At 44.7% G+C, this 22,406-nt stretch overlaps 1 long non-coding RNA gene across 1 annotated transcript in view; it reads left to right on the top strand.

Annotated features, from left to right (window-relative positions):
• The first annotated feature begins 143 nt into the window (after positions 1 to 143).
• LOC109942031 (uncharacterized) overlaps positions 144 to 22,406 on the top strand; it is a 33,118-nt gene continuing 10,855 nt past the window's right edge. The window contains exons 1-2 of the long non-coding RNA XR_004851927.1: positions 144 to 4,680; positions 14,120 to 14,169. This is a non-coding gene — a long non-coding RNA (uncharacterized lncRNA). The remainder of the gene's footprint in view (positions 4,681 to 14,119; positions 14,170 to 22,406) is intronic.

The raw sequence follows: 22,406 nt of genomic DNA, 5'->3' as shown, positions 1-22,406 counted from the left end.
GCAAGGCGTCGCGTGGAAGCTCGTGCCCACGCCGGCGGCCTCGCACAAGCCGCCACTGCGCTCCCTCCGATGGTAAAGGGCCCTACTGCAGCGCCCTCCGCCATGCCCGCATTGGATCCGCGAGACAGCCGCCACTGGCCTTTGAAGAGTTTTAGATGCTTCTTGTTCTGAGAACTGCTCTAGGCCAGTTCACGTCGTGTTCTCCATGTCGTCCCATGAGAATATAACGAAGGAAACAAGAAGCATTTTAATAGAAGTAGCAAGATCACAGTTCATATCAGCATGACATTCATGAAGCCATCCCGGTTTCTAGGATTCTTGTTTTGCTCTGTCCATGGCACGCCACCAACATTCATCCCAAAAACTGACATTTTTTTGCAACATAAATCAGGTAAACGAGAGCCCTGGAAATAGCAGGAATTAATTCAGGAAAGTACACGAGTAAGCACCAAGGGTCAATGAGCTTACCTTAGGAAGGAATGTCATGGAGAGAAATGAAAGGTAGTACAAGCTCTTGTTTATCTGCTCTGATTCTTTTTTATCTGCTCTGATTGCCAGCTGTCCATGGTAGCCTAAAGTGTGGTAACTCTATTTGTAATGAACCCTAGGTTTTCTTTGAGCCTTCGGAGGTGACCTATCAGACCTTCAACGACTGCTATGTCTCCGGTTGCGAAACAGTTCTTGCTTGCACATTTTTTCACACTGGGGAATACTTGTTCACCGTGAGAAACGACCTACACGAACAAAATTTTAGTGTCTGAGTCTGTGACTTATGTTCCATAGACTAACTAGAATCAAGTTGGTTCAAGTGAGCAGCAGCAGAGCTCGGTTTTGTTATCTATGTTTGTTGCAAAATTCAGGACCTTATCGGCAACAGTGGTGTTAGCTAAAATTTTTTATTGGTGTTTCTTTTTTTTGAAGAAATGGTAGTTGGTGTTTTTAGCCATTTTACTAGCAGTTGTTTGCTCACATTGCGCTTGTTTCTTGTACCCATCAGATAGGTTTTTTTTGTCTCCAGTTGCTCTACACAGCAAGTCTATGAGGAAGGAGCAAAAGAAGTTGCTCTTTCAGTTGTCAGCGGAATTAATTTAACTATATGCACAAGAGAAACAACTTTTTTCTGCCACTTCCATTTTCGATGATGAACCAATGTGAGCTAACACATGTTTTGGCATGCACTTCTTGGCAGCAAGAATACTTGCCTATGGGCAAACAAGTAGTGGACTTACACAATGATCGAAAGGATGGAGTATAGTATGCTTGACATCTATGACTACATATATAAGGTATATGCACATTTTTTACGCTTTTATCTTTTCTGGTGGAAAATCGGTATTTATTTTTCAATCGGGATGTTTAGATGAAACAAATACATATTAGGCTGTGAATTTTAGTTATGTATGAGTTGTTTGAAGGAGTTCCTGTTTCAACGATGATTAGATTTTATATTACCATTAAGATGTTTAATATTTTAATTGCAATGTTAGCCTATTTTATTATATTAAAGTTTAATTCTGTTGTATATCAATCTAATATTAAAAAGATTCAATGCTTTATGTGGCATACATGTCAGTCATTACTATTATTGTCTTGTTCGAAGCTATTGGATCCTAGGTTCTCACTTGGTGCTATGCTTTGCTGGTAACTGGATACACCTTATCATCTGTAAATTGCGTGAGAAAATATATTTCGTTGTTGGTTTTATTTAGCAGCAGTTACGTCCAATAATCATGGCTAATTTTTTTAATCAAACTCCTTGGCGTCGGCGAGGACCTCTTGATCCGCATCTGTGATGCCATTGTTGCATGGTTCAATTTCAGTAAGCATGTGTTTGCACTAGACAAGCTTCTGCTTTATATGTTGCCATTTGACCTCGGGGTGAAGGAAGGGGATGAACTGCGTACGAATTCTTACGTTCTGGAAATCTTAAGAGAGACCAGGTTCCCACGGGTTCGTGGTGCCGGTGAAGTTACGTCACCTAAAACAATCCTTCAGCACGAGTAAGAGACTATCCGTTTCTTTTAGCAGATTACAAATCAATATAGAAGCAAACATGGACTTCGCTGTTTAATAGCCTATACACTTAACTGCGAATTGTAGCCGGATCATATGGCTTGGGGGGTTGAATTATCGGATTGCCCTGTCTTATTGTTCAGCAAGGGCTCTCGTGGAAATGCATAGCTGAAAGCAGTTATTGGAGAAAGATCAGGTAATTTGATGTCTGCTTTTTTGTTAGCATATATCTCAGTTTTTTCTCTAAAAATTACTTCCATTTTTTCATATTGTAATGTTTGCTAAAAGTTGCTTGCTTTTCTATAGTAACTTAAGTTGGGATGTATAGTCGAATAATAGCTTTAGGGTTGCCTACTTATATCATGAGGAACTTTACTGCATCAGTGGTCGTTTCATAAAGACATAATTCCAAATTTCTGTTTAGTAAGGTTGTTAGGTTACAGTTCAGTTTTTTCATGGTTTACAAATGGGTTGTTGAGTGATAAAGTTCATGTAGGCTATGTTTTCCGTGGTTTACAAATGGGCATGTGGTATTTTTCAATAACTCTCAGCTGACATGCCATTGTATTGTAGTATAAGATGTATGTATGTGTTGCAGTCGTGTAGCAACTTTTTCCTTAAGCTATCTGCTTGGTGCTTGCTTTGAAATTCAGTAGCATGCTTCTCTATGAAGCTTACCAAAAAAAGTCAACAGAGCATGAAGGTCGTGAATTACTCTGGAACATTAGTCTTACAGGGCTAACAAGGCAAGTGTTTTCTAGGAAGCATGTACTATATTTTATAGTGTTGTTGATAAGTTGCAGAACAAAGCATAATATCTGCAAAATAGTAGAGATAAAATAAAAACAAAAAACAACTTCTATGTTGTAAAGGGACAGAAAAATGTTTGTAAAACTGCAGTGAAACATCATACATGACTTTTGGGAAATTCAAGGATTTCCATCCGCGGGAGAAAACCGTTCTGTATCATATAAATCTGTTTTTGCTCAGGTCGGTGATTGAAAATTGATTTAGGTTTTTGACATACAAAAAATATTACATCTTACCTTTCCCTGTTTTCAGTTGTGCTACTATTTTGTTGTGTTCCACTTCGGTCATGGTTTGTGCATATGGACTGCTAATATCCTTGTCTTCCTATTCAAGCATAAATCTTAAAATATTGCATTCCTTGAAATCTGTCATACTGCCTCCTCCCCTGCTTCTCCATGCATTTTGTCAGCATGCCTAAGAATTTTTCACTGATAGGAGCCTTTGGTAGCCCCCATTAGGTATGTACTGCATTGTAGGATATTAATTCCATCTATTTTGATTTTGCACAGCTACGGTCAAAACTAACAAAGCAAGAGGGGTGAATGATCATTTGCTAATAGATGCTGGAATCAGTGGAATATTTGAGAAGCTAATAGTTACAACTTTAAACTATTATGATATTTAGTTTTTCCTTGGCATTATTACTTGGAGAAACTATTCAAAGCATCCACTTTGCTTTTGATAACCATGAATTTCTAGGTTCATGCAAAATCATTTGAGTTTGCTAAGTTGCATTCTAAGAACATGTATCAATAATGATTGGAAATGAAAGCTAATTTTTTAACGGCGAGGGGCTACTGGAGTTTGCACCTGGTGGTGTGAGCTGCGCACCACCTCCTTCAGAGACAGATGTCCTGTATATGGAAACGGCACGAGTTGGAAGCACTATATATGACACCTCTATCGCTCTTGTTGATTGCTGGGGTCAGCATGTGTCGCCGCTGCACTTGGTGGGCCTAGGGAATTCTAGGACTCTGGATTGGTTTGGTGGACAGGGAAATTTGAATAGCAAGTGATTTTCTCTCTATGGATCCCATCTATTTTCCCGTCCACCAAACCAGCCTTAAGATTTGTTCTGTCTAGATAGCACAAAAATTGTCCATCTTGCTTGCACCCATAACACTGCTCTGAACAGAAGATGCATGATTATCTGCATGCATTGAACGACATACCATATAAGTGCCACCAGTAACACAAACTTACATCTTGGAGACACCTTACTATATGATTTATGTTGACACAACACACGGGTATTATACTCACTTCTTAGAGTTGTTTTCTTGGTGCTGTTTCATTAGAGAATATTGTTTTACCATCTAGCTAGCTGAGTTGGAAGCCCAATAATATACCAATATTCTTTGTTTTTGCCTTTTAAATATAACAATTCTTCAGTTTGTTGGAATTAACCAGTCAGTGTTTTTTTGTCATTTAACGATAGAGGATGCTCTAGCTCTTTGAAGTGGTTATTGATCAGTTAAAACTTACACAACAATTTATTTTCGTTCTTACTTGATAGCCTAAACCTACTAATTGATGTAGTGGAACTGTGGATGGGCAAAGGTTTACTGCATCTAGAATTCTGAACTAAACAAGAACACAAATAGTTTTGTTAAGAATGCTCATTCATTCATATACTATAAAAATTTCAAACATGAGGTAGCCATTTCGGTTGGGGAAATTGTCATGCCAGTGTTTTATGACTTTTAAATATTGCGTGAATGTATTATCCTGTAGGTTAGGATCTTAACCGTACCCTTAATGCTTCATACTTCTTGAAGAACGATGGCCACTTTGTCATTTCAATCAAGGTACTCCAAGTTATTATTCTTAATTTTGTAGCAGTTGTTTGAAGGACAGGTGAAAGGGAATTAGGCTTACACCTAGTTCCTATATAATTTTGGTGGTTGAATTGCCCAACACAAATCTTTGGACTAACTGGTTTGCCCAAGTGTATAGATTATACAGGTGTAAAAGGTTCACACTCAGCCAATAAAAAGACCAAGTGTTGGATTCAATAAAGGAGCAAAGGGGCAACCGAGGGCACCCCTGGTCTGGCGCACCGGACTGTCCGGTGTGCCACCGGACAGTGCACAGTACCTGTCCGGTGCACCAGGGGACTCAGACTCAACTCTTCGCCCTCGGGAATTCTTGGAAGCCGGCGCGCTATAATTCACCGGACTGTCCGGTGTGCACCGGACATGTCCGGTGCTCCAAGGAACCGCGGCCTCCGGAACTCGCCAGCCTCGGGTTCGCGCGGCAGCCGCTCCGCTAAAATTCACCGGACTGTCCGGTGTGCACCGGACTGTCCGGTGTGCCAGCGGAGCAACGGCTCCCTGCGGCGCCAACGGCTCCCTGCGGAGCATTTAATGCGCGCACAGCGCGCGCAGAAGGCAGAATCGCCCATGCCGGTGCACCGGACATCAAACAGTGCATGTCCGGTGTGCACCGGACACCCAGGCGGGCCCACAAGTCAGAAGCTCCAACGGCTAGAATCCAACGGCAGTGGTGACGTGGCAGGGGCACCGGACTGTCCGGTGTGCACCGGACTGTCCGGTGCGCCATCGAACAGAAGCCTCCAGCCAACGGTCAAGTTTGGTGGTTGGGGCTATAAATACCCCAACCACCCCACCTTCATAGCTATCCAAGTTTTCCCACTTCTCAACCACTTACAAGAGCTAGGCATTCAATTCTAGACACATACAAAGAGATTTGTCGTGTTCTTTTGAGCTCTTGCGCTTGGATCGCATTCTTTCTTTCTCTTGTGCTCTTGTGATCAACACTCAATTGTAACCGAGGCAAGAGGCACCGATTGTGTGGTGGCCCTTGCGGGGAAGTTTTGTTCCCGGTTGATTGAGAAGAAGGAAAGCTCACTCGGTCCGAGGGACCGTTTGAGAGAGGGAAGGGTTGAAAGAGACCCGGCCTTTGTGGCCTCCTCAACGGGGAGTAGGTTTGCGAGAACCGAACCTCGGTAAAACAAATCCGCGTGTCACTCTCCTTATTTGCTTGCGATTTGTTTTGCGCCCTCTCTCGCGGACTCGTTGATATTTCTAACGCTAATCCCGGCTTGTAGTTGTGATTATTTTTCTAAATTTCAGTTTCGCCCTATTCACCCCCCCCTCTAGGCGACTATCAATTGGTATCGGAGCCCGGTGCTTCATTAGAGCCTAACCGCTCGAAGTGATGTCGGGAGATCACGCCAAGAAGGAGATGGAGACCGGCGAAAAGCCCACTACAAGCTACGGGAGCACTTCATCGGAAGAGTCCCGCACCAAAAGGAGGGAGAAGAAGAAGAGCTCCTCCAACAAAGGGAAGGAGAAGAAATCTTCCTCTCACCACAAAGAGAAGAAGGAAAAATCTTCTTCCCACAAGCCGCATCGGAAAGGCGACAAGCACAAGAGGATGAGGAAGGTGGTCTACTACGAGACCGACACTTCATCAACATCGACCTCCGACTCCGATGCGCCCTCCGTCACCTCTAAGCGCCAAGAGCGCAAGAAGTATAGTAAGATCCCCCTACGCTACCCTCGCATTCCAAAACATACACCTTTACTTTCTGTCCCATTGGGCAAACCACCAACTTTTAATGGTGAAGATTATGCTATGTGGAGTAATTTGATGCGATTTCATCTAACCTCTCTCCACAAAAGAATATGGGATGTTGTTGAGTATGGTGTACAGGTACCATCAATAGGGGATGAGGACTATGACACGGACGAAGTGGCCCAAATCGAGCACTTCAACTCCCAAGCCGCAACTATCCTCCTTGCCTCCCTAAGCAAGGAGGAATACAACAAAGTACAAGGATTGAAGAACGCCAAGGAGATTTGGGACCTACTCAAGACGGCGCACGAGGGTGATGAACTCACCAAGATCACCAAGCGGGAAACGATCGAGGGGGAGCTCGGTCGCTTCCGTCTTCGCCAAGGGGAGGAGCCACAAGACATGTACAACCGGCTCAAGACCTTGGTGAACCAAGTGCGCAACCTCGGGAGCACAAAATGGGATGACCACGAAGTGGTTAAGGTTATTCTAAGAGCTCTTATTTTCCTTAACCCCACTCAAGTACAATTAATTCGTGGGAATCCTAGATATCCACTAATGACCCCCGAGGAAGTTATCGGGAATTTTGTGAGTTTTGAATGCATGATTAAGGGCTCCAAGAAGATCAACGAGCTTGACGAGCCTTCCACCTCCGAGGCGCAACCGGTGGCCTTCAAGGCAACGGAGGAGAAGAAGGAGGAGTCTACAAGTAGACAACCAATTGACGCCTCCAAGCTCGACAACAAGGAGATGGCCCTAATCATCAAAAGCTTTCGGCAAATTCTCAAGCAACGGAAGGGGAAGGACTACAAACCCCGTTCCAAGAAGGTTTGCTACAAGTGTGGTAAGCCCGGTCACTTCATTGCAAAATGTCCTATGTCTAGTGACAGTGACAGGGGCGACGACAAGAAGGGAAGAAGAAAGGAGAAGAAGAAATACTACAAGAAGAAGGGCGGCGATGCCCATGTTTGTCGGGAGTGGGACTCCGACGAAAGCTCAAGCGACTCCTCCGACGACGAGGACGCCGCCAACATCGCCGTCACCAAGGGCCTTCTCTTCCCCAACGTCGGCCACAAGTGTCTCATGGCCAAGGACGGCAAAAAGAAGGTAAAATCAAGGTCCTCCACTAAATATGAAACATCTAGTGATGAGGATGATGATAAAAATGAGGAGGATAACTTGCGCATTCTTTTTGCTAACCTTAACATGGAACAAAAGGAAAAATTAAATGAACTAATTAGTGCCATCCATGAAAAGGATGATCTCTTGGACTCCCAAGAGGACTTCCTAATCAAGGAGAATAAGAAACATGTTAAGGTTAAAAATGCTTACGCTCTACAAGTTGAAAAATGTGAAAAACTGTCTAGTGAGCTAAGCACTTGCCGTGAGATGATTGACAACCTTAGAAATGAAAATGCTACTTTAAATGCTAAGGTTGATTCACATGTTTGTAATGTTTCAATTACCAATCTTAGAGATGATAACGTTGACTTGCTTGCTAAGATTGATGAATTGAATGCATCTCTTGCTAGCCTTAGATTAGAAAATGAAAATTTAATTGCTAAGGCTAAAGATTTTAATGTTTGCAATGCTACTATTTCCGACCTTAGAACTAAGAATGAAATATTGCATGCTAAGGTTGTAGAACTTAAATCTTGCAAACCCTCTACATCTAATGTTGAGCATGTTTCTATTTGCACTAGATGTAGAGATATTAATGTTGATGCTATCCATGATCACCTAGCCTTAATTAAAAAACAAAATGATCATATAGCTAAACTAGATGCTAAAATTGCCGAGCACAACTTAGAAAATGAGAAATTTAAATTTGCTCGTAGCATGCTTTATAATGGGAGACGCCCTGGCATCAAGGATGGCATTGGCTTCCAAAGGGGAGACAATGTCAAACTTAATGCCCCTCCTAAGAACTTGTCTAACTTTGTTAAGGGCAAAGCACCCATGCCTCAGGATAACGAGGGTTACATTTTATACCCTGCAGGCTATCCTGAGAGCAAAATTAGGAAGATTCATTCTAGGAAGTCTCACTCTGGCCCTAACCATGCTTTCATGTATAAGGGTGAGACATCTAGTTCTAGGCAACCAACCCGTGCCAAGTTGCCTAAGAAGAAAATTCCTAATGCATCAAATGATCATGCCATTTCATTTAAAACTTTTGATGCATCTTATGTGCTTACTAGCAAATCCGGCAAAGTAGTTGCCAAATTTGTTGGGGGCAAACACAAGGGCTCCAAGACCTGTGTTTGGGTACCCAAAGTTCTTGTATCTAATGCCAAAGGACCCAAAACAGTTTGGGTACCTAAAGTCAAGAACTAAATTTGTTTTGTAGGTTTATGCATCCGGGGGCACAAGTTGGATACTCGACAGCGGGTGCACAAACCATATGACAGGGGAGAAAAAGATGTTCTCCTCATATGAGAAAAACCAAGATCCCCAACGAGCTATCACATTCGGGGATGGAAATCAAGGTTTGGTCAAAGGTTTGGGTAAAATTGCTATTTCACCTGACCATTCCATTTCCAATGTTTTTCTTGTTGATTCATTAGATTACAACTTGCTTTCTGTTTCCCAATTATGTCAAATGGGCTACAACTGTCTTTTTACTGATATAGGTGTCACTGTCTTTAGAAGAAGTGATGATTCAATAGCATTTAAGGGTGTGTTAGAGGGTCAGCTATACTTAGTAGATTTTGATAGAGCTGAGCTCGACACATGTTTAATTGCTAAGACTAACATGGGTTGGCTCTGGCACCGCCGACTAGCCCATGTTGGGATGAAGAATCTTCATAAGCTTCTAAAGGGAGAGCACATTTTAGGACTAACCAATGTTCATTTTGAGAAAGACAGGATTTGTAGCGCATGCCAAGCAGGGAAGCAAGTTGGCACTCATCATCCACACAAGAACATAATGACGACTGACAGGCCACTGGAGCTCCTACACATGGATCTATTCGGCCCGATCGCTTACATAAGCATCGGCGGGAGTAAGTACTGTCTAGTTATTGTGGATGATTATTCTCGCTTCACTTGGGTATTCTTTTTACAGGAAAAATCTCAAACCCAAGAGACTTTAAAAGGATTCTTGAGACGGGCTCAAAATGAGTTCGGCTTAAGGATCAAGAAAATAAGAAGCGACAATGGGACGGAGTTCAAGAACTCTCAAATTGAAAGCTTCCTTGAGGAGGAGGGCATCAAGCATGAGTTCTCTTCTCCCTACACGCCACAACAAAACGGTGTAGTGGAGAGGAAGAATCGAACTCTATTGGACATGGCAAGAACCATGCTTGATGAGTACAAGACACCGGACCGGTTTTGGGCCGAAGCGGTCAACACCGCCTGCTACGCCATCAACCGGTTATATCTTCACCGAATCCTCAAGAAGACATCATATGAACTCCTAACCGGTAAAAAGCCCAACATTTCATATTTTAGAGTTTTTGGTAGCAAATGCTTCATTCTTATTAAAAGAGGTAGAAAATCTAAATTTGCTCCTAAAACTGTAGAAGGCTTTTTACTTGGTTATGACTCAAACACAAGGGCATATAGGGTCTTTAACAAGTCCACTGGACTAGTTGAAGTCTCTTGTGACGTTGTGTTTGATGAAACTAACGGCTCTCAAGTAGAGCAAGTTGATCTTGATGAGATAGGTGAAGAACAGGCTCCATGCATCGCGCTAAGGAACATGTCCATCGGGGATGTGTGTCCTAAGGAATCCGAAGAGCCTCCAAGTACACAAGATCAACCATCCTCCTCTATGCAAGCATCTCCACCAACTCAAAATGAGGATGAGGCTCAAAATGATGAAAAGCAAAATCAAGAAGACGAGCCACCTCAAGATGATAGCAATGATCAAGGGGGAGATACAAATGATCAAGAAAAGGAGGATGAGGAAGAACCAAGACCGCCACACCCAAGAGTCCACCAAGCAATCCAACGAGATCACCCCGTCGACACCATCCTCGGCGACATTCATAAGGGGGTAACTACTCGATCTCGGGTTGCTCATTTTTGTGAACATTACTCTTTTGTTTCCTCTATTGAGCCACACAGGGTAGAGGAAGCTCTCCAAGATTCGGATTGGGTGGTGGCGATGCAAGAGGAGCTCAACAATTTCACGAGGAACGAGGTATGGCATTTAGTTCCACGTCCTAACCAAAATGTTGTAGGAACCAAATGGGTCTTCCGCAACAAGCAGGATGAGCATGGTGTGGTGACAAGGAACAAAGCTCGACTCGTGGCCAAAGGGTATTCACAAGTCGAAGGTTTGGATTTTGGTGAAACCTATGCACCCGTAGCTAGGCTTGAGTCAATTCGCATATTATTAGCCTATGCTACTTACCATGGCTTCAAGCTTTATCAAATGGACGTAAAGAGTGCCTTCCTCAATGGACCAATCAAGGAAGAGGTCTATGTTGAGCAACCTCCCGGCTTTGAAGACAGTGAGTACCCTAACCATGTCTATAGGCTCTCTAAGGCGCTTTATGGGCTCAAGCAAGCCCCAAGAGCATGGTATGAATGCCTAAGAGATTTCCTTATTGCTAATGGCTTCAAAGTTGGCAAGGCCGATCCTACACTCTTTACTAAAACTCTTGAAAAAGACTTGTTTGTATGCCAAATTTATGTTGATGATATTATATTTGGGTCTACTAACGAGTCTACATGTGAAGAGTTTAGTAGGATCATGACACAGAAATTCGAGATGTCGATGATGGGGGAGTTGAAGTATTTTCTAGGATTCCAAGTCAAGCAACTCCGAGAGGGCACCTTCATTAGCCAAACGAAGTACACTCAAGACATTCTTGCTAAGTTTGGGATGAAGGATGCCAAACCCATCAAGACACCCATGGGAACTAATGGGCATCTCGACCTCGACACGGGAGGTAAGTCCGTGGATCAAAAGGTATACCGGTCAATGATTGGTTCATTGCTTTATTTATGTGCATCTCGACCGGACATTATGCTTTCCGTTTGCATGTGTGCAAGATTCCAATCCGACCCTAAGGAATCACACCTTACGGCCGTAAAACGAATCTTGAGATATTTGGCTTACACACCTAAGTTTGGGCTTTGGTACCCTCGGGGATCCACATTTGATTTAATTGGTTATTCGGATGCCGATTGGGCGGGGTGCAAAATTAATAGGAAGAGCACATCAGGGACTTGCCAGTTCTTGGGAAGATCCTTGGTGTCTTGGGCTTCAAAGAAGCAAAATTCGGTCGCTCTTTCCACCGCCGAAGCCGAGTACATTGCCGCAGGACATTGTTGCGCGCAATTGCTTTGGATGAGGCAAACCCTGCGGGACTACGGTTACAAATTAACCAAAGTCCCTTTGCTATGTGATAATGAGAGTGCAATCAAAATGGCCGACAATCCCGTCGAGCATAGCCGCACTAAGCACATAGCCATTCGGTATCATTTTCTTAGGGATCACCAACAAAAGGGGGATATCGAGATTTCTTACATTAATACTAAAGATCAATTAGCCGATATCTTTACCAAGCCACTTGATGAACAATCTTTTACCAGACTTAGGCATGAGCTAAATATTCTTGATTCTAGAAATTTCTTTTGCTAAGCTTGCACACATAGCTCATTTGAATACCTTTGATCATATCTCTTCTATATGCTATGACTAATGTGTTTTCAAGACTATTTCAAACCAAGTCATAGGTATATTGAAAGGGAATTGGAGTCTTCGGCGAAGACAAAGGCTTCCACTCCGTAACTCATGCTTCGCCATCACTCCGAGCAACTCTCTATTCCTTGGGGAGAAATGAGCATCAAAGAAAAGGATTTCATCCTTGGGGGAGAGAGCAAAAGCTCAAAAGCAAAAGGACCGGACTTCATCTTTGGTATAATCTTAACTCACTTATTTATGACCAAAGGGAAGATTGCACTTCGAGGGCTCTAATGATTCCGTTTTTGGCGATTCATGCCAAAAAGGGGGAGAAATGAGCCCAAAGCAAAAGGACCGCACCACCACCACCAAATTCAAAAACTTAGTGCTTTCCAAAAGTCTTTATCATTCGGTATCCTATTGTGTTCAAAAGGGGGAGAAAGTAGTATTTCAAAAATGGTATATCAAAACCCTCTTGAACACTAAGAGGTGGATCTCTTTTAGGGGGAGTTTTTGTTTAGTCAAAGGAAAAGCATTTAAAATTGGGGGAGACAATTTCAAATCTTGAAAATGCTTTGCAAACTCTTATTCATGTACCTTTGACTATTTGCAAAAGATCTTTGAAATGGATTTACAAAAAGAATTTGCAAAAACAAAACATGTGGTGCAAACGTGGTCCAAAATGTTACACAAGAAAGAAACATTCCTTGCATATCTTGTAAGTAGTTATATTGGCTCAATTCCAAGTAACCTTTTCACTTACATTATGCAAACTAGTTCAATTATGCACTTCTATATTTGCTTTGGTTTGTGTTGGCATCAATCACCAAAAAGGGGGAGATTGAAAGGGAATTAGGCTTACACCTAGTTCCTATATAATTTTGGTGGTTGAATTGCCCAACACAAATCTTTGGACTAACTGGTTTGCCCAAGTGTATAGATTATACAGGTGTAAAAGGTTCACACTCAGCCAATAAAAAGACCAAGTGTTGGATTCAATAAAGGAGCAAAGGGGCAACCGAGGGCACCCCTGGTCTGGCGCACCGGACTGTCCGGTGTGCCACCGGACAGTGCACAGTACCTGTCCGGTGCACCAGGGGACTCAGACTCAACTCTTCGCCCTCGGGAATTCTTGGAAGCCGGCGCGCTATAATTCACCGGACTGTCCGGTGTGCACCGGACATGTCCGGTGCTCCAAGGAACCGCGGCCTCCGGAACTCGCCAGCCTCGGGTTCGCGCGGCAGCCGCTCCGCTAAAATTCACCGGACTGTCCGGTGTGCACCGGACTGTCCGGTGTGCCAGCGGAGCAACGGCTCCCTGCGGCGCCAACGGCTCCCTGCGGAGCATTTAATGCGCGCACAGCGCGCGCAGAAGGCAGAATCGCCCATGCCGGTGCACCGGACATCAAACAGTGCATGTCCGGTGTGCACCGGACACCCAGGCGGGCCCACAAGTCAGAAGCTCCAACGGCTAGAATCCAACGGCAGTGGTGACGTGGCAGGGGCACCGGACTGTCCGGTGTGCACCGGACTGTCCGGTGCGCCATCGAACAGAAGCCTCCAGCCAACGGTCAAGTTTGGTGGTTGGGGCTATAAATACCCCAACCACCCCACCTTCATAGCTATCCAAGTTTTCCCACTTCTCAACCACTTACAAGAGCTAGGCATTCAATTCTAGACACATACAAAGAGATTTGTCGTGTTCTTTTGAGCTCTTGCGCTTGGATCGCATTCTTTCTTTCTCTTGTGCTCTTGTGATCAACACTCAATTGTAACCGAGGCAAGAGGCACCGATTGTGTGGTGGCCCTTGCGGGGAAGTTTTGTTCCCGGTTGATTGAGAAGAAGGAAAGCTCACTCGGTCCGAGGGACCGTTTGAGAGAGGGAAGGGTTGAAAGAGACCCGACCTTTGTGGCCTCCTCAACGGGGAGTAGGTTTGCGAGAACCGAACCTCGGTAAAACAAATCCGCGTGTCACTCTCCTTATTTGCTTGCGATTTGTTTTGCGCCCTCTCTCGCGGACTCGTTGATATTTCTAACGCTAATCCCGGCTTGTAGTTGTGATTATTTTTCTAAATTTCAGTTTCGCCCTATTCACCCCCCCCCTCTAGGCGACTATCAACAGGTCTCTTACGGTGGTGAGAGGACTTTTTGTTGTGTGAAAGGTCCTGCGAGGTGTGAAAGGGAAATAGGCTTACACGTTTTCCTATATGAATTTTGGTGGTTGAATTGCCCAACACAAATTAATTGGACTAACTAGTTTGCTCTAAATTATGAGTTCTACAGGTGCCAAAGGTTCACATCAAATCAATAAAAAGACCAAGAAAGGTTCAAATAAAGAGAGCAAAAGACAACCAAAGTGTGCCCTGGTCTGGCGCACCGGACTGTCCGGTGCACCAGGGAACCCAAACTCCGAACTGCTCACCTTCGGAAATTCTGGGAGCCACTCCGCTATAATTCACCGGACTATCCGGTGTAGCACCGGACTGTCCGGTGCACCAGTGGAGTAACGCCTACACAGCGCCAACGGTCATCTGCAACGGGGAGTTAATGCGCTACAGTGCGCGCCTGCGCGCGCAGAAGTCAGAGCAGCGCCAGAAGGCGCACCTGACAGTGAACAGTGACTGTCCGGTGGCCCAGCTGTCAGAAGCTCCAACAGTCAGAACCTAACGGTTGGGTGACGTGGCTGGCGCACTGGATAGTGTCCGGTGGCGCACCGGACTGTCCGGTGCGCCATGCGACAACAGCCTACACCAACGACTCCTTTGGTGGTTGGGGCTATAAATACCCCCAACCACCCACCATTCATTGCATCCAAGTTTTCAGCCTTCACACCTCATACAAGAGCTATAACATTCAATACAAGACACAAACAAAGAGATCAAATCCTCTCCCAAGTCCAGAATCACTCCAACCAAATTAGTGACTAGAGAGAGAGACATTTGTGTTCATTTGAGCTCTTGCGCTTGGATTGCTTTTCTTCTTCCTTCTAGTCTTGTGCTCAATTCACTTGTAATCAAAACAAGAGACACCAAGTTGTGGTGATCCTTGTAGTGGACTTAGTGTCCCATTTGATTGAAGAGAAAGGCTCACTCGGTCTAGGTGACCGTTTGAGAGAGGGAAAGGGTTGAAAGAGACCCGGTCTTTGTGACCACCTCAACGGGGAGTAGTGAAAGAGAAATGTGCCCTTGGGCCATTTCTAAGTATTTTGGTGATTAAGTGTCCAACACAAGTGCCTAAGTGTTAAACTGTGCCAAGGACTCAAGAAGTGCAAATCAAGGTTAAAGGTATGTTTCTAGACTTAGTACATTGATTTGAAGACTAATGTATTGTGTCTAAATGCTAGAAACAGGAGAAACAATTTTGGAGAAGTTGGCTGTGTGCAGCCAAAAGGCTGCTCGGTCTTGGTGCACCGGAAAGTGTCCGGTGCGCCAGGCTGGCGTCTGTCAACTAGCTGCTCTCGGGACTTCGACGGCGGTGTACGGCTATAAATCACCGGACTGTCCGGTGAGCTAACAGTCGGCCCAGCCAACGGTCGGCTGCGTAATCCGCGCGCGACGCGTGGCAGAGCCAACGGTCAAAAGGGGGCACCGGACTGTCCGGTGTGCACCGGACAGTGTCTGGTGCGCCAACGGCTCTGAACCGCCAACGGTCGGCTTTGCCAAAAAAGGAAAGAAATCCGCACCGGACAGTGTCCGGTGGTGCACCGGACTGTCCGGTGCGCCAGGCGACAGAAGGCAAGAATTGCCTTCTTGAAATGCTCTCAACGACTCCTAGCTGCCTTGGGGCTATAAAAGGGACCCCTAGGCGCATGGAGGAGCACACCAAGCATTCTTTGAGCATTGTTGATCATTCACACTTCATTCTTGCGCACTTGTTCGACATTCTTAGTGATTTGAGCTCCGTTCTAGTGAGAACCTCGAGATATTGTCTTGAGCTCAAGTCTTGATCTTGTGTGTGCGTATTTGCTGTGGATTTGAGTGTGTTGCTTCCCTCCCTTACTCTTGTGCTTCATTGTGATTCTTATTGTAAGGGCGAGAGACTCCAAGTTGTGGAGATTCCTCGCAAACGGGAAAGAGTAAAGTAAAGAAAAACACCGTGGTATTCAAGTTGATCATTGGATCACTTGAGAGGAGTTGAGTGCAACTCTCGTCCGTTGGGACGCCACAACGTGGAGTAGGCAAGTTTTGTACTTGGCCGAACCACGGGATAAATCCTCGTGTCTCTTGTGCTTGTCCTTATTGTGTCTATTGTGCTTCACAAGAGCTCTCCTCTCTACTCACTTGATTTCATTGTTCTAACTCTTAATCAGGTTTGTGGTGTTAAGTTTTAAGTTTTACAGGATCACCTATTCACCCCCCCTCTAGGTGCTCTCAAGTAGGTTTGCAAAAACCGAACCTCGGTAAAACAAATCACCGTGTTCATCCGCTTTATTTCTTTGTTGATTTGTTTTCCCTCTCTTTCGGACTCGTTTATATTTATAACGCTAACCCCAGCTTGTAGTGTGTGCTTAAGTTTGTAAAATTCAGATTTGCCTATTCACCCCCCTCTAGGCGACTTTCAATTGGTATCAGAGCCGGTACTTCATTAGAGCCTAACCGCTCGAAGTGATGTCGGGAGATCACGCCAAGAAGGAGATGGTGACCGGCGAGAAGCCCGCCACAAGCCATGGGAAGGCTCCATCCGGAGAGTCCGGCAACAAGGTGAAGGGATCCCCTTCACACGACAAGTCGTGTCGGAGCGGCGAGAAGAAAAAGAAGATGAAGAAAGTGGTCTACTACGAGACCGACTCTTCATCGCCATCCACCTCTGGCTCCGACACACCGTCTGTCACTTCTAAGGGCCATGAGCGCAAGAAGTTTAGTAAGATTCCACTACGCTATCCTCGCATTTCCAAACGTACTCCTTTACTTTCCGTCCCATTAGGCAAACCACCCATGTTTGATGGTGAAGATTATAATATGTGGAGTGACAAAATGAGGCACCATCTAACCTCACTCCACACTAGTATTTGGGATGTTGTTGAGATTGGAGTACAGGTACAATCACGGGGGATGAAGACTATGACTCGGATGAAGTTGCCCAAATCCAGCACTTCAACTCCCAAGCCACCACTATACTCCTCACCTCTCTAAGTCGAGAGGAGTATAACAAGGTGCAAGGGTTGAAGAGTGCCAAGGAGATTTGGGATGTGCTCAAAACCGCGCACGAAGGAGACGAGGTGACCAAGATCACCAAGAGGGAAACGATTGAGGGGGAGCTCGGTCGCTTCATGCTTCACCAAGGGGAGGAGCCACAAGCAATGTACAACCGGCTCAAGACCTTGGTGAACCAAGTGCGCAACCTCGGGAGCACCAAGTGGGATGACCATGAGATGGTCAAGGTTATTCTTAGATCACTCGTATTTCTTAACCCTACTCAAGTTCAATTAATTCGTGGTGATCCAAGATATAAACTAATGTCTCCCGAGTAAGTAATAGGAAAATTTGTGAGCTTTGAATTGATGATCAAAGGCTCCAAAAAGATCATCGAGCAAGGCGCCTCCTCCTCCGTACCCGAGGCACAACCCGTTGCATTCAAGGCAACAGAGGAGAGGAAAGAAGACTCTACATCGAGTAGGGTCCCCATCGATGCCTCCAAGCTCGGCAATGAGGAAATGACACTCATCATCAAGAGCTTCCGCCATATCCTCAAGCAAAGGAGGGGGAAGGCTACAAGCCCCGCTCCAAGATAGTTTGCTACAAGTGTGGTAAGCTCGGTCATTTTATTGCAAAATGTCGATTATCAAGTGATAGTGATAGGGGCGACGACAAGAAGGGAAAGAGAAGAGAAAAGAAGAGGTACTACAAGAAGAAGGGCGGCGATGCCCACGTTTGTCGGGAGTGAGACTCCGACGAGAGCTCCACCGACTCCTCCTCCGACGAGGACGCCGCAAACATCGCCGTCACCAAGGGCCTTCTCTTCCCCAACGTCGGCCACAAATGCCTCATGGCAAAGGACGACAAGAAGAAGAAGGTAAAATCTAGATCCTCCACTAAGTATGCAACATCTAGTGATGAGGCTAGCTCTAGTGATGATGAGGATGATTTATTGACACTTTTTGCCAACCTAAACATGCAACAAAAGGAGAAATTAAATGAATTAATTAGTGCTATTCATGATAAGGATGAACTCTTAGATAGTCAAGAGGACTTCCTAATTAAAGAAAACAAAAAGCATGTTAAGGTTAAAAATGCTTATGCTCTAGAGGTAGAAAAATGTGAAAAATTATCTAGTGAGCTAAGCACTTGCCATGATGTTATCTCCAACCTTAGAAATGAAAATGCCAAATTAATTGCTAAAGTTGAGAAATCAAATGTTTGTGATGATTCAATTGACAATCTTAGAAATGATAATGCTAGTTCAATTGCTAAGATTGAAAAATTGAATGCCTCTCTTGCTAGCCTTAGAAATGAGAATGAAAAATTAATTGCTAAGGCTAAGGAATTAGATGTTTGCAATGTTTCTATTTCCAATCTTAGAGATGAGAATGACATTTTACGTGCTTAGATTGTTGAACTAAATTCTTGCAAACCCTCTACATCTACCATTGAGCATGTTACTATTTGCATTAGATGTAGAGATGTTAACATTGATTCTATTCATGATCACATTGCTATGATTAAACAACAAAATGATCATATAGCAAAATTAGATGCTAAAATTGCCGAGCATGAGTTAGAAAATGAAAAATTTAAATTTGCTCGTAGTATGCTCTATAGTGGGAGACGCCCTGGCATTAAGGATGGTATTGGCTTCCAACAGGGAGGCAATGTCAAACTCAATGCCCCTCCTAAAAGATTATCTAACTTTGTTAAGGGCAAGGCTCCCATGCCTTAGGATAACGAGGGTTACATTTTATACCCTGCCGGTTATCTCAAGCATAAAATTAGGAGAATTCATTCTAGGAAGATTCACTCTGGCTCTCATCATGCTTTTATTTATAAGAGTGAGGCATCTAGTTCTAGGCAATCAACCCATGCTAAATTGCCTAAGAAGAAAACTCCTATTGCATCAAATGAACATAACATTTCATTTAAGACTTTTGATGCATCCTATGTGCTTACTAACAAATCAGGCAAAATAGTTGCCAAATATGTTGGGGGCAAACACAAGGGCTCCAAGACTTGTGTTTGGGGTACCCAAGGTGCTTGTTTCTAATGTCAAAGGACCCAAGACCATTTAGGTACCTAAGAACAAGGCCTAAATTTGTTTTGTAGGTTTATGCATCCGGGGGCTCAAGTTGGATCATTGATAGCGGGTGCACAAACCACATGACAGGGGAGAAAAGGATGTTCCCCTCCTACGAGAAAAACCAAGAACCCCAATGAGCTATCACATTCGGGGATGGAAATCAAGGTTTGATCAAAGGATTGGGTTGAAAGGGAAATGTACCCCTGGGACATTTCTATAAGATTTTGGTGATTAAGTGCTCCACACAAATGCTTTGAGTAATATTTGTGCCAAAGACTTAAGAAGTGCAAATCAAGAGTAAAGGTATGTTTCTAAGACTGAGTACATTATTTTGGAGACTAATGTATTGTGTCTAAGTGCTAGAAACAGGAAAAGACCAATTTGGAAAAGACTTGGCTGAGCAGCCAAGATTCTGCGCAGTCTGGGTGCACCAGACAGTGTTCGGTGGTGCACCGGACAGTGTCTGGTGCGCCAGACTGGCTCTGGCAAACTAGCTGCTCTCGGGTTTCGTCGGCGGCGTACGACTATAAATCGCCGGACTGTTCGGTGGTGCACCGGACTGTCCGGTGAGCCAACAGTCGGCCGGGCCAACGGTCGGCCGTGTAATCCACGCGTGACGCGTGGCAGAGCCAACGGTCAGAAGGGGGGCACCAGACTGTCCTGTGTGCACCGGACAGTGTTCGGTGCGCCAACGGCTCTGAATCTCCAACGGTCGGCTTCGCCAAAGAAGGAAAGAAATCCGCACCGGACAGTGTCCAGTGGTGCACCGGACTGTCCGGTGCGCCAGGCGACAGAAGGCAAGAATTGCCTTCCTGGAATGCTCTCAATGGCTCCTAGCTGCCTTGGGGCTATAAAAGGGACCCCTAGGCGCATGGAGGAGTACACCAAGCATTCTCTAAGCATTCCTAAGCACCAAGACTCCAATTCCGCGCATTTGATTCTTTGTGATAGCAACTAGAGCTCCATTTGAGTAGAAAACTCTTTGGGTTGTGTTGTGAGCTCGAGTTGTGACTTGTGTGCGTACTGTGCTCTGATTTTGTGTCTTGTGTGCGTTGCTCATCCCATCCTTACTTCCGTGCTTCTTTGTGAACATCAAATTGTAAGGGCGAGAGGCTCCAAGTTGTGGAGATTCCTCGCAAGCGGGATATAGTTAACAAAGCAAAACACCGTGGTATTCAAGTGGGTCTTTGGACCGCTTGAGAGGGGTTGATTGCAACCCTCATCCGTTGGGACGCCACAACGTGGAGTAGGCAAGTGTTGGACTTGGCCGAACCACGGGATAAACCACTGTGCCTATTTGTGTTGATCTTCTTGTGGTTATCGTGTCTTGCAAGAACTCCTTTCTAGCCACTTGGCTTTAGTGTGCTAACTCCTAATCAAGTTTTGTGGCATTAAGTTTCAAGTTTTTACAGGATCACCTATTCACCCCCCTCTAGGTGCTCTCAATTGGTATCAGAGTCGTTCTCTTCACGTAAGGGACTAATCGCTCGAAGAGATGGATCCTAAGGGCAAGGGGATGGTGGTCAATGATAAGGAGAAGGAGTCCTTCGTCAATGATCCAAAAGATGACAAGCCTACTGACTCGGGCTCGAGCCACAAAAGAAAAGACGGGAAGAGGAAGAAAATAAGGCGCATCAAGGAGATCGTCTACTACGACGACAGCGACGAGTCCTCTTCTTCCCAAAAGGACGACGACAACTACGAGAAAAAGAAAACGGTCAATTCAAACTTTTCTTTTGATTATTCTCGTATTCCGCAAAGTACAAATGCTCATTTACTCTCCATTCCACTTGGTAAACCTCCTCACTTTGATGGAGAGGACTACGGAATTTGGAGTCACAAAATGCGTAGTCACTTGTTCTCTCTCCATCCAAGCATATGGGAGATAGTAGAGAGTGGAATGCAATTTGATAGTACTGATAGTCCCATATTTATCAATGAGCAAATTCACAAAAATGCACAAGCTACTACTGTTCTTCTAGCATCATTGTGCAGGGATGAATACCATAAGGTGAGCGGCTTGGATAATGCCAAGCAGATCTGGGACACCCTCAAGATCTCGCATGAGGGGAACGACGTCACCATGCTCACCAAGATGGAGTTGGTGGAGGGCAAACTTGGGAGATTCGCAATGATCAGGGGCAAGGAGCCAACCCAAACGTACAACCGGCTCAAGACCCTCGTCAACAAAATAAGGAGCTATGGAAGCACACGATGGACGGACCATGACGTTGTCCGCCTAATGCTAAGGTCCTTCACTGTCCTCGATCCACATCTTGTAAACAATATTCGTGAAAATCCTAGGTATACCAAGATGTCGCCCGAAGAAATACTTGGAAAGTTCGTAAGCGGGCGGATGATGATCAAGGAGGCAAGATATGTTGATGATGCGTTAAATGGTCCAATCCACGAGCCTCAAACCGTTGCTCTCAAAGCAACGAGGAGCAAGGAAGTGCTACCTAGCAAGGTGGCACAAGTTGAGGCGGCGGGGCTCAATGAGGAAGAGATGGCCCTCATCATCAAGCGTTTCAAGACGGCGCTAAGGGGTCGCAAGGAGCATCCCAACAAGAACAAGACAAAGGGGAAGCGCTCATGCTTCAAATGTGGTAAGATTGGTCATTTTATCGCTAATTGTCCCGATAATGGTAGTGACCAGGAACAAGAGAAGAAGAGGGAAAAGAAGAAGGCTTACAAGAAGGCTAAGGGCGAGGCACACCTTGGCAAGGAGTGGGACTCGGATTGTTCGTCGTTCGACTCCGACAACGAAGGACTCGCCGCCTCGGCCTTCAACAAATCGTCCCTTTTCCCCAACGAGCATCACACTTGCCTCATGGCAAAAGAGAAGAAGGTAAACACTCGAAAGACTACTTATGCTTCTTCAGTGATGATGAATCTAGCGATGATGAAATAGATTATTCTAGTTTGTTCAAGGGCTTAGAAAGAACTAAGATTGATAAGATTAATGAATTAATCGATGCCTTGAATGATAAGAATAGATTGTTAGAAAAGCAAGAGGATCTTTTGTATGAAGAACATGATAAATTTGTAGAAGCACAAAAATCTCTTGCTTTAGAAGTTAAAAGAAATGAAATGCTTTCTTGTGAACTATCTACTTGCCACGAGACCATTTCTAGTTTAAGAGGTGTTAATGATGATTTAAATGCTAAACTAGAAGTAGC

Source organism: Zea mays, chromosome 8, assembly GCF_902167145.1.
Source record: "Zea mays cultivar B73 chromosome 8, Zm-B73-REFERENCE-NAM-5.0, whole genome shotgun sequence".
NCBI lineage: Eukaryota > Viridiplantae > Streptophyta > Magnoliopsida > Poales > Poaceae > Zea > Zea mays.
The sequence above is the reverse complement of the archived record's forward strand: the minus strand, read 5'-3'. Positions and strand labels throughout refer to the sequence as shown.